Raw genomic sequence first — 13,016 nt, 5'->3', positions numbered from 1 at the left:
GCAGTGAATCAGAAGTGGCCCAGAGATCAGTGGGTGGTGTTGTTACAAAGTGTGTTAAAAGGGAAGGCACAACGGGAATATGCGGCGTTGTCTGTGGAGGAGTATGAGAATTACGAGGAAGTAAAACAGGCCATTCTTCGGACCTACGAGTTGGTACCTGAGGCATATAGACAGAAGTTCAGAGATTTAAAGAAAGTGTGGAATCAGACGTATACAGAGTTTGCCTATGAGAAGGGTGTGCTCTTGGATCGCTGGTGTGTGGCAGAAAGGGTGGAGGAGGATTTCGATCGTTTCAGGGAGTTAATTCTGATTGAGGAATTTAAAGGTTGTGTTTCGGATGATATCTGGACGTATTTGAACGAGAAGCCGAATAAGTCTATATCAGAATTTGCCAGGTTCGCAGATGAATATGCCCTAACCCACAAGACAAAGTTTTCCTCGAATAAGAGTTACCAGAGAGACCATAGGAACGGTAGAGAAAGCCCGCCGGCTGAGGTAGAAATTAAACCGGGAGCTAGTGGTAAAAGTAAGGAGGAAGAAAGGCAGGCTGGCAGGAGGGTTCCTGGCTTGACCTGTTTTAATTGTGGAAAGGTTGGTCATATTGCATCTAAGTGCTTTGCTCTGAGGAAGGAGACAGGAAAAGGGAACGCAGCAGTCCCTACAGGGTGTATTGTGTCGATCAGCAAATCGATGAGAAAGGCCCAGGTAGATAAAATACGAGAGGGACGTGAGAAATTTATTTCAGAAGAGACCGTGTCTGTGAAAGAGGGAGAAACCCCAGTTCCAGTGAGGATCTGGAGAGATACTGGAGCTGAGCAGTCATTGATTCTCAGTAAGGTACTAGATTTTGGTACTGAGACTGGAGAGGTAGTTCTGAGAGGCATAGGAAAAGGGACAGAAGCTGTACCTTTGCATGGGATCATTATAAATTGTGATCTGGTATCTGGACCAGTTGAAATAGGGGTGCGATCAGAATTTCCGAGAGCTGGCATGGACGTCCTTCTTGGTAACGATTTAGCAGGTGGTGAGGTGTGTTCAGCAAGGAAGCTGACGAGCTAGCCTGTAAGTGTTGAGGTCCCGCCCCTAGATTCCAAGATCTATCCCGCATGTGCGATCACTCGCAGCATGTCGAGAAAGGCAGCTGAGAAAGAGACCGGTTTAAATCAGTCCAGTGTCGATCCGGTTGAGACGTTTTTACCGACCCTGTACCAAGAGGATACAGGGATGGTAAAACAGAGAATAGCGGGGTGAAAGAGAGTAAAGGAGAGGAGGTAGACCTACCCTTAGCCAGGAGGGAATGTATAGAGGCACGGAGTAAAGATGAGAAACAGATAAGTCTGTTAGAAGGTCCAGGGTTGGACATGGATGATCTGTCTGGCTTGACAGAACTGTTTGAAGAAGTTGAAAATGTTAAATGTGTTCCCGATAATGAAATAAGGGCAGTCCTAGATGAAAAGGATGCCATTACCTTGAAGGAGTCTGCTGGGTTAGCAGATGAAATTGTTTTAACCCACAGGGTTAGTTTACTCCGGAAGGGAGTTGCCCAGAGAGTAACTGGGAGGATCAGGGGAACTTAGAATTTGAAAAGGGGACGGGTATTGAAAGCCTGGAAGAGGCAGATGTCTCGTCTGAGTGTGTTCAAGATGTGGATGCACATGGTACTGAACCTAGTAATGAAACTCAGGGAAAGTCTGAGGTATCTGATTTAGTTGAAAAGGAATGCAGTCCTTTTGGGTCAGATGGACTTGGTTCAGTGAAGAAAGGGTTAATCTTGGTACCAGTGGGAAGTGAGAATTCCCAGTTGTTTGTGTTAGAAGGTGTGTTAAAAGTTAGTGAGGAGAAGGCTGGTGATGTGAATATTATTATTGAAGGAGAAGGGAGAAGTGTAGTTCCTAAATTGAATGAAGAAAGTTTAAAGTCTGGATTGGTTTCAGAAGCAGTAGCCAGGCTGAAGGAACAATGGCTTGTTAACAAGGTGCCTGCGAATCAATTACAGTTTGTTCTGGAATTTAAAGGTAAACACCTTGCAGATGTGAAACTGAAAATTAATAGAATGAAGGGTCCTGAAGATAAAATTAATGACTTGCTTAAAAATAAAGAATTGTGTGGAAGTTCAGAAGATGGGCTAAGTTTGGAAAACATTGTTGATAAGTTAACTCCTATGAAAGGAGTATGTGAAAGCCTATTCCACACTGGTGAGCAAGCTAACCACGTGAGAGTTAAGTGGAAAAAAGGCAAAGGTTGACAAAATGCCACTTTAAATAACAGGTTCTGGTTTTGAGGGATTTCGACAAAGCATGTAAATAATAAAGACAACACCATGGAAGATTGACTGTTAAGTTTAAAAGTAAAATAAAGATTAGTATTTGCATAAACTTTTGTAATGTACTACAGAATAATCACACATGTATTGGTTCACATTTTGTAATATACGCTTAAGCTAAGATCACAACTCTTTAGTTTTGTTTTTGCTGAAGAAAAGGAATAAAAATAGGTGGTTATTAAATTGGAGTCTGATGCTACAGGAATTTATTAAGATATTAAAGGAAGTGACAATGTAATCGCTAACGGTTTAGATGCTAAGTTGAATGTATATCTGTATTATTCTGTAGTGAAAAAAATTATTTTGTATTGTGTTAGATTCTGAAATTCTGTAAGACTCTGTATTAGTTAATTTTCCCCTTTGGTAAAAATTCTTAGAAGGATGGGGGTGTTACAAATGATGAACAACTCTGATGGGCAGAAGGGTACAAAATCGCCAATGCCCCCCCCTTTGGAAAATCGCAAATCGCTACTATTCCGATGCTGTTATCAAGGAAGTGAGAGAGAGACAGGACTCTGCCAGGGCAGTTGTTATTGATAAACAGCTCATGTCAGTTAATGAGAGAGAGACAACTCAGAGATACACAAAGTGGAATGTCTCCTCCTAACAAAAGCGGAACGGAATCACTGATTACTGCTATTGTCTTTTGGAGAAGGTTTGTGTACTTGGTACTGTTCTATTCATTGAAACCCCTCAGGGGGCAACCAGAGTGGGCTGGTTTGATGGGTTGCATCATCCCAACCTGATTGACACCTGAGACCCCGTGAGTGGGGATAAAAGTAAGGTCTGGGGAACACTCCTCAGACGCACCAGGAGAAACGCTACGAGACCAGTGGGGGCTTGTGTGTGTGTCCACCCTTGTCTGGGTGACGAGTCCTCCACGGAAGAACGGTCTAGCTAAAGGACGGAGGGGTCATAAGTGAATGGCCACAACAACAACGCATCGACGGATCAAGATCGTAAAGGAAAGTTGGCAAGTCAATAGCTGTTACTGTTCTCTCTTTCTCTCTCTCTCTCCAACAATTGCAACACCGCGACCAACAACTACCGCAGCCTGCATGAACTGAACTGAACTTTATATTTCCATCTGACAATTCATTATCCCCTAGACAACGATAGAGCTTGTTTCATTAGTGATTATTATTATAATACCCGCACTTTTAAGTTTAGTATTGCTAACGTATATTCTCTGTATATTCGCATTGATATTATTTTGTATATTTTTGCTAATAAATATTGTTGAAAATAGTAACACCAGACTCCAATGGACACTTCTATCTTTGCTGGTAAGACACCCGGTTACGGGGATCGTAACAACACGATATACAACTTGGAGTTTCATCTCCTTACATTCAGCCACAAAGGAAAGAAATCCAATAGAACCCATTAAAAAAAAGACCACCATACACCCAATGTGCAGAAAAAATTCCAAATCGTGCAAACAATAAAAGTAAGCAAATAGCATTCAGAGCTTAAATTCACAAAGGTGAGTTCACAGCCAGTCCAGGAGCCCACTCCTTGCTGGCCACAGCCTCAGTTCAGCACAGAGACAAGTAAACTGGCAACCAGTGAGCTAAACAGCAGCCTGTCCCTCTCTCCTGGTCTCGACACCCTGACCTTTTCAATCTGGACCGGCACTTAACTCGGTCAAACAGCGGGTTGTTCCTCACTCTTGGATCCGGGCAAGTAAAGAGAGACAAAGAAATGGTGAGGACATCAGCAGTACAAGAGAAATTTGAAACTGTCAGAGAGCAGAAGTGAAAGTAATTGCTAGTGTTGTGCATTTAAGATATCAGTAATATTTCAGTAATATAGTAAATATCTTGTTTGATTAAGCATTCTTTGTTATTTAATTAATTCATTATGGGTTATACATAAAAGTACATATCATCATGCTAACACTTGAGAAGTGTGCTTAAAGTAAAAAAAATGAAGATAGACTCGCATTCTTGACTCCCTTGTTATCACTTAAGTTTTGGAGTTACACAACATAACAGTGGTATTAGGTAAGTTTTAAACGAATGTGGGACAGCTACTTAACTGTTGAAATGCAGTAAGATGTTTAAATTTTTAAAGAAGAGCAGCAAGAAGTTCAAGTTAAAAATAAAAGTACAGCAGCACATGTCTGTTTGGAAGGGGAAGAGAGAAACTGTTAAGTTAAGAAAACTGAAGAATTCACAGGTTTATAAACAGTGAGAACCAGGTGATAATAATCATAAATTTAAAAAAAATGCAGAAATGGCTGGCTACAGCGGGAAGATGGATGCATTTGATTCCTCAGTGGATAACTGGCTCATGTATATTGAGTTAATTGAGCTGTATTTTAAAGCAAATAGAATAGTTGATGAGACGTGAGTGCCAGTTTTGCTGAGGGCATTGGATTTAAAGGCACACAGCTGGCTTCAAAGTTTAAATGCTCCAACCAAACCAGCCGAAATCTGCATTGCTGATATTGTGAAAGTAATGCAGGATAGAACAAAAACCATCGTTGATTGCAGAATGTTTTAGGTTTCATAAGTGGAATCAAAAGGAAGGGGAATCCATTTCAGTTTACAGGGCTGAATTGAAGAGATTGTCTGAGCATTGTCAATTCAGTGATGGGCTTAATGATAGAAACGTAGAAAACCTACAGCACAATACAGGCCCTCCAGCCCACAAAGTTATGCCAAACATGTCCCTACCTTAGAAATTACTAGGCTTACCTATAGCCCTCTATTTTACTAAGCTCCATGTACCTGTCTAAAAGTCTCTTAAAAGACCCTATCGTATCTGCCTCAACCAGCTTTGCTGGCAGCCCATTCCGCGCACTCACCACTCTGAGTAAAAAACTTACCCCTGACATCTCCTCTGTACTTACCCTCCAGCACCTTAAATCTGTGTCCTCTTGTGGCAACCATATCAGCCCTGGGAAAAAGCCTCTGACTATCTACATGATCAATACCTCTCATCATCTTATACACCTCTATCAGGACACCTCTCATCCTCCATTGCTCCAAGGAGAAAATCCCGTGTTCACTCAGTCTATTCTCATAGGGCATTCTCCCCAATCCAGGCAACATCCTTGTAAATCTCCTCTGACCCTTTCTATGGCTTCCACATCCTTCCTGTAGTGAGGCGACCAGAACTGAGCACGGTACTCCAAGTGGGGTCTGGCCAGGGTCCTATATAGCTGCAACATTACCTCTCGGCTCCTAAATTCAATTCCACGATTGATGAAGGCTAATACACTGTACCCCTTCTTAACCACAGAAACAACCTGTGCAGCTGCTTTGAGTGTCCTATGGACTTGGACCCCAAGATCCCTCTGATCCTCCACACTGCCAAGAGTCTTACCATTAATACTATATTCTGCCTTTATATTTGATCTACCAAAATGAACCACTTCACACTTATCTGGGTTGAACTCCATCTGCCACTTCTCAGCCCAGTTTTGCATCCTATCAATGTCCCGCTGTAACTTCTGACAGCCCTCCACACTATCCACAACACCTTCAACCTTTGTGTTATCAGCAAACTTACTAACCCATCTCTCCACTTCTTCATCCAGGTCATTTATAAAAATCACAAAGAGTAGGGGTCCCAGAACAGATCTCTGAGACACCCCACTGGTGACTGACCTCCATGCAGAATATGACCTGTCTACAACCACTCTTTGCCTTCTGTGGGCAAGCCAGTTCTGGATCCACAAAGCAATGTCCCCTTGGATCCCATGCCTCCTTACTTTCTCAATAAGCCTAGCATGGGGTACCTTGTCAAATGCCTTGCTGAAATCCACATACACTACATCTACTGCACTACCTTCATCAATGTGTTTAGTTACATCCTCAAAAAATTCATTCAGACTCATAAGTCACGACCTGCCCTTGACAAAGCCATGCTGACTATTCCTAATCATATTATGCCTCTCCAAATGTTCATAAATCCTGCCTCTCAGGATCTTCTCCATCAACTTACCAACCACTGAGGTAAGACCCTCAGGTCTATAATTTCCTGGGCTATCTCTACTCCCTTTCTTGAATAAAGGAACAACGTCCACAGCCCTCCAATCCTCCGGAACCTCTCCCGTCCCCAATGATGATGCAAGGATCATCACCAGAGGCTCAGCAATCTCCTCCCTCGCCTCCCACAGTAGCCTGGGGTACATCTCATCCGGTCCTGGCGACTTATCCAACTTGATGCTTTCCAAAAGCTCCAGAACATCCTCTTTCTTAATATCTACATTCTCAAGCTTTTCAGTCTGCTGCAAGTTATCACTATAATCACCAAGATCCTTTTCCATAGTGAATACTGAAGTAAAGTATTCATTAAGTACCTCTGCTATTTCCTCCAGTTCCATACACACTTTCCCACTGTCACACTTGATAGGTCCTAATCTTTCAGGTCTTATCCTCTTGTTCTTCACATACTTGTAGAATGCCTTGGGGTTTTCCTTAATCCTGCCCGCCAAGGCCTTCTCATGGCCCCTTCTGCTTCTCCTAATTTCCTTCTTAAACTCCTTCCTATTAGCATTATAATCTTCTAGATCTCTAACCTTACCTAGCTCTCTGAACCTTTTGTAAGCTTTTTTTTCTTCTTGACTAGATTTATTACAGCCTTGGTACACCATGGTTCCTATACCCTACCATAACTTCCCTGTCTCATTGGAACGTGCCTATACAGAACTCCACACAAATATCCCCTGAATATATGCCACATTTCTTCCGTTCTTTTCCCTGAGAACATCTGTTTCCAATTTAAGCCTCCAATTTCCTGCCTGATAGCCTCATAATTCCCCTTACTCCAATTAAACACTTTTCTAACTTGTCTGTTCCTATCTCTCTCCAATGCTATTGTAAACAAGACAGAATTATGATGACTATCTCCAAAATGCCCTCCCACTGAGAGATCTGACACCTGACCAGGTTCATTTCCCAATACCAAATCAAGTACAGCCTTTCCGCTTGTAGGCTTATCTACATACTGTGTCAAGAAACCTTTCTGAACACACCTAACAAACTCCACCCCGTCTAAACCCCTTGCTCTAGGGAGATGCCAATCAATCTTCGGGAAATTAAAATCTCCCATCATGACAGCTCTGTTATTATTACACCTTTCCAGGATCTGTTTCCCTATCTGCTCCTTGATATTCCTGTTACCATTGGGTGGCCTATAAAAAACACCCAGTAAAGTTATTGACCCCTTCCTGTTCCTAACCTCCACCCACAGAGACTCCGTAGACAATCCCTCCATGGTGTCCACCTTTTCTACAGTTGTGACACTATCTCTGATCAACAGTGCCACACCCCCACCTCTTTTGCCTCCTTCCCTGTCCTTTCTGAAACATCCAAAATCCAGCACTTGAAATAACCTTTCCTGTCCCTGAGCCATCCAAGTCTCTGTAATGGCCGCAACATCATAGCTCCAAGTACTGATCCACAATCTAAGCTCATCCACTTTATTCACAATACTCTTTGCGTTAAAATAAACACATCTCAAACCTTCGGTCTGAACGCGTCCCTTCTCTATCACCTGCCTATCTCCCTCTTGCACTGTCTACAAGCTTTCTCTATTTATGATCCAACCTCTCCTCCCCAGTCTCTTCAGTTCAGTTTCCACCCCCCAATGATTCCAGTTTAAAGTCTCCCCAGTAGCCTTAGCAAACCTCCCCGCCAGGATATTGGTCCCCCTGGGATTCAAGTGCAACCTTTCTTTTTGTACAGGTCACTCCTGCCCCAAAAGAGGTCCCAATGATCCAGAAATCTGAATCCCTGCCCCCTGCTCCAATCCCTCAGCCACACATTTATCCTCCACCTCATTCTATTCCTATTCTCACTGTTGCGTGGCACAGGCAGTAATCCCGATGCACTAAGAGATCATTTAGTTTGTGGAATCTTACAAGAAAGCTTTCAAAAATGGCTGCTAACTGAAGCACAACTTAAATTTACAAAGAACATTTGAAATAACTGTGTCAGTGGAAACAGCAGACAGAGATGTAATTGAGTTGCATTCAGGAATGAAAGTAAGTGGGAACAAATTTGTAGTGTCTAAACTGAAACCAGCTTGGCTGAACAAATGGTGCTATCAATGTGGCAGGGGCTTACGTACACCTGACCAATGCAGATTTAGAGGTGAAACTTTCAGAAAATGCTAAGTAGGACACATACAAAGATCATGTTGGACAGATAAAAATAAATGGAGAAGAGAAAGAGATAAAAAGTCAAATGTCAATTTCAAAAAGAGCACTAATCTGGAAGCTGTTGATGAAAAAGCTGAGAGTGATGAGAGTAACACAGGACTGAGTAACCTTGAGATTTACAATATGAAAATGAACAAGAGACAACCAATATGGTTTACACCAGAAGTGAACGGCAAATTAATTAAAATGGAATTGGACACTGGCTCAGCTGTTTCAGTCATTCCACAAAATGAGTTTGAAAGGCATTTCAAAGATACTGAACAGAAGCCTGCAGATATCCAACTAAGAGCTTATACTGGAGAGAAGATAACTCCTGTGGGAGTGACGTTCGTAACAGTGAAATACAACAATCAACAAGCTACACTGGACTTGTATGGGGTAAAAACAGGAGGGTCAGCATTGTGGGGTTGTGATTGGCTGAGACAACTACAACTTGATTGGAGATCCATCCACCATTTGTATGTCACATCCCTGGCAATGGAGTTAACTGTAAGTGAAAAAATTGTGCTGGAAGTTGCCACAACTGTCTCTATGCTGTACACCATGAATCGTTGACAACAGAGAGCACACATGTGCTGGTGCCTAGCTCTGTGCCTCTGGTTAGAAAGCACATTGGACCCAGGAAGGACGATACTGCTCAGAGGAAGCATGAAAGTGACGAAACAGTGGTCCGACTACAAAAGTTTTTGTAGGATACATATCAGCGAAAGCCTCTGATATATTAATCAGGCAGTTACTTGCAAAATGTGGCTTGGTTTTAAAGCTGGAAGAGAGTTCAAAGAGCTTCAGGAAAGTTATGAACATTCAGTTTATGTGAGTATAAAGAACCAAAATCTATTCTGTGTGCATTAAGATTATTGCATGAACTTCAGGTGGGAGAGAAAAAGCTGCCTGTACAGATAGATGCAAAGACCAAAGCCTGGCTGGATGACTGGAAGGACAAACAGAAAGGAATCAATGGAGATACAAAACCCAGGATTCATCACAATGTTGTGGATGAAGAAACCAAGAGAGATGAGAGCAATAGAAGGATTAATAAGAGAATACTCCGGTGAACTATGCACCTTTCCAAGATCAAGATGCATATCCTAGATAGAAGAAAAAGGAAAAGAAAGAGGATGACAAAAGTGCTATGGAAATGGAAGAGGATAAAGGAGGTCTAACTTTTCAAGAAATTAGCAAATACAGAGATACCCACAGGAAACAAAAAGAAGAAAAAGGAAGGTGAGAAAAAGAAAGACAAGAAGTTGAAAAGGAGAGAAGAGATAGAGAGAAAGAACATAGGAGAAAGAAAAAGGTGTGAAAGAAAGCAGGAACGTGAGAAAGAGTGGGATAAAAAGAGAGAAAGAAGCCGGGACCGGGAGAGAAGTAAGGATTGAAGTAGATCCCAAGGGCTGTCAGAACCACTTCCTGCAGTCTCAGAGTCAAATCCTACAATCACCGAGGAGGAAGCCTCAGAACCTGAGAATGTTTACACAGCCACGAGTCTCAGCAGTCAAGCAGAGTGACCTCCCTCATCGGGAAAGATGTTATACCACAATAGTAAGAAATCTTCCACAGTGATTAAATCTTTAGGCCTGAATGGGACAATTTAAAATTTACTATACTGTGGATATCTACATAGCTGTTCTATTATATAGTATAGTGTTTATAGAGTTGAAATGCATTTATATTGAGTTGGAGTTTTTAGCTAAACAGGAATGTGTTGTGTGTTTAATATTCCAGTAATATTTGAGTAATATTGTAAATATATTGTTTGATTAAGCATTCTTTGTTGTTTACATAACTCATTGTGGGTTATATGTAAAAGTACATTAACGGCATATGTCATGATGTTAACACATGATAAGCCTTGTTTAAAGTAAAAAACACTGTGAGACTCATATTCCCAATTCCCTTGTTTTCCTTTTAGTTGGTTTCATGAGGAGAAGGTGCTTGGGAAGCTGAAAGGTATGCAAGTAGATAAATCACCTGGATGAAATAGACTACCCCCCAGGGTACTGAAAGATGTAGCTGAAGAGATTGTGGAGGCATTTAGCAGTGGTCTTTCGAGAATCACTAGATTCTGGAATGGTTCTGGAGAACTGGAAAATTGCAAATGTCACTCCACTCTTTAAGAAGGAAGGAAGACAAAAAACAGGAAATGATAGGCCAGTTAGCCTGACTTCAGTAAGATGTTGGAGTCTGTGCTTAAGGATGAGGTTTCAAGGTACCAGGAGGCACATGATAAAATAGGCTGATGTCAGTACGGTTTCCTGAAGGGAAGATCTTGCTTGACAAATCTGTTGGAATTCTTTGAGTAAATAATAGGTAGGAGAGATAAGGAGAGTCAGTTGATTTTGTTTACTTGGATTTTCAGTAGGCCTTTGACAAAGTGCCACCCACAAGGCTGCTAAACAAGAGAAGAGCCCATGGTATTACAGGAAAGATACAAATAGATAGAAGATTGGCTTACTGACAGGAGGCAAAGAATGGGTTAAAGAGAGCCTTTCCTGGTTGGCTGTTGGTAACTAGAGGTATTCTTAAGAGGTTTGTGTTGGGACTGTTCCTTTTCACATTATATGCTAATAATTTGGGTGGCAGAGTTGATGGCCAAGTTTGTGAATTATATAAAGATAGATGGAGGAGCAGGTAATGTTGAGGAAGCAGGGAGTCTGCAGAAGTACTTGGACGGAATAGGAAAATAGACAAGTAAGTGGTAGATAGAAAATAGTGTAGGGAGGTGTACAGCCATGAACTTTGGTGGAAGGAACAAAGGTATAGACTATTTTCTAAATGGGAACAAATTCAGAAATCAGAGGTGCAAAGGAACTTTGAAGTCCTTGTGCAGGATTGATAAAGGTTAACTTGCAGGTTGAGCTGGTGGTAAGTAAGGGAATGCGATGTTAGCATTCACTTCGAGAGGACTAGAATATAAAAGCAAGGATGTAATGCTGAGACTTTATAAAGTATTGGTCAGAATGCAGATGGAGTATTATGAGCAGATTTTGGCCTCTTATCTAAGAAAGGATGTGCTGGTGTTGGAGAGGGTTAAGTAGGAGCATTTGATGGGTCCGGTTTGTATTTGCTGGGGGTGTGGTCTCATTGAAATCTATTGAATATTGAAACGCCTATATAGAGTGAACACATAGAGGATGTTTCCCACGGTGGGGGGGGGGGGGGCCTAGAACCAGAGAACACAGTGCAGAATAAAAGGATGCCCCTTTCGAGATGAGGAGGAATTTCTTAAGCCAAAGTGTGGTGAATTCATTGGCACCAACTGCCATTGTGTATATTTAAAGTGGAGGCTGATAGGTTCTTGATTAATAAGGGCATCAAAGACTACAGGGAGAATGCAGGACAATAAATTAGCCATGATAGAATGGTAGAGCAGATGGGCCGAATGGCCCAATTCTGCTCCTATGTCCTATGGTCTTATAGAAACTCTGAATGTCCCTATTGATCTACCCCAAGTTTCACAGATGCACTACAGAAAGCATCCTATCTTATTATGATGTGCCCAAGAACACAAGAATTGCAGATAGTTATGGACATAGACCAGTCTATCATGCTGACCCACCTTCACTTCATTGACTCCACCTACATTTCTTGCTGCCTTGAGAAAACAACCAACTTTCTCAAGGAGCCTTCCCACCCTGTACATTCTGTCCTCTTCCTTCTCCTTTTGGGCGGAAGGTATAAATGCTTGAGAGCACATAAAAAGGACAGCTTCTATCCTGTTTGTATCAGCCTCTTGAATGGACTCTCATATGCTAAATGAAGAACTCTTCATCTCCCAGTTGACCTCATTGTGGTCTTTGCACTTTTGTCTCTGCACTGCACTTCCTCTAATTGTAAAACAATATTCTGTGTTCTGTTTCCTTTTTACTGCCTCAGTGTAATTATGTATGGGATGATCTAAATGGCATTCAAAACCAAAGCTTTTCAGTGTATCTTGGTAAATGTTATAATAATAAAGCAATACGATAGAATTTAAATTCTACAAATGCCATGGTAGGATTTGAACACGCATTTCCACATCAGCACTCCAGACCAATGGCTACTACTTCAGTAACTTAATAATTATTTTTGTTTTTATTGTCCATCCCTTTATGCCTTGTGAAGTTGATATTGAACAATTGTTGGATCCAACGGCTTAATTGATATTGGCTTTGCATTTTAACAATTAACTATCTGCTTGTATTTTATGTAATTACTTATATACAAGTAAATGCTTACTATGCTTCCTAGTGGACATGGTAAGGATATAGAGAAGTTCATGTGTCCCCTAGCGGCTATATACGTATAATACTGGGATGATTCTGGAAGTTTCTCTTGGTACTACGTTCTTTGAATAATGGCTTTCCAGTTGATGAACTCTCAGCTATGAATTTGAATGTTCCATGCTGGGCACCATGTTAGCTACTCAGTTCTTCTGTCTTTCTCTTTGCTTAGCAGGCCTCTATCACTGCCTCTTTCAATTTCCCTTGGTTCTATCAATGCTTAATGAAACGACTGTGAAGCAACAAGTTCGGTGCC

This window comes from Hemitrygon akajei, chromosome 5, assembly GCF_048418815.1.
Source record: "Hemitrygon akajei chromosome 5, sHemAka1.3, whole genome shotgun sequence".
Taxonomy (NCBI): Eukaryota; Metazoa; Chordata; class Chondrichthyes; order Myliobatiformes; family Dasyatidae; genus Hemitrygon; species Hemitrygon akajei.
This window is presented reverse-complemented; position numbering follows the sequence as displayed.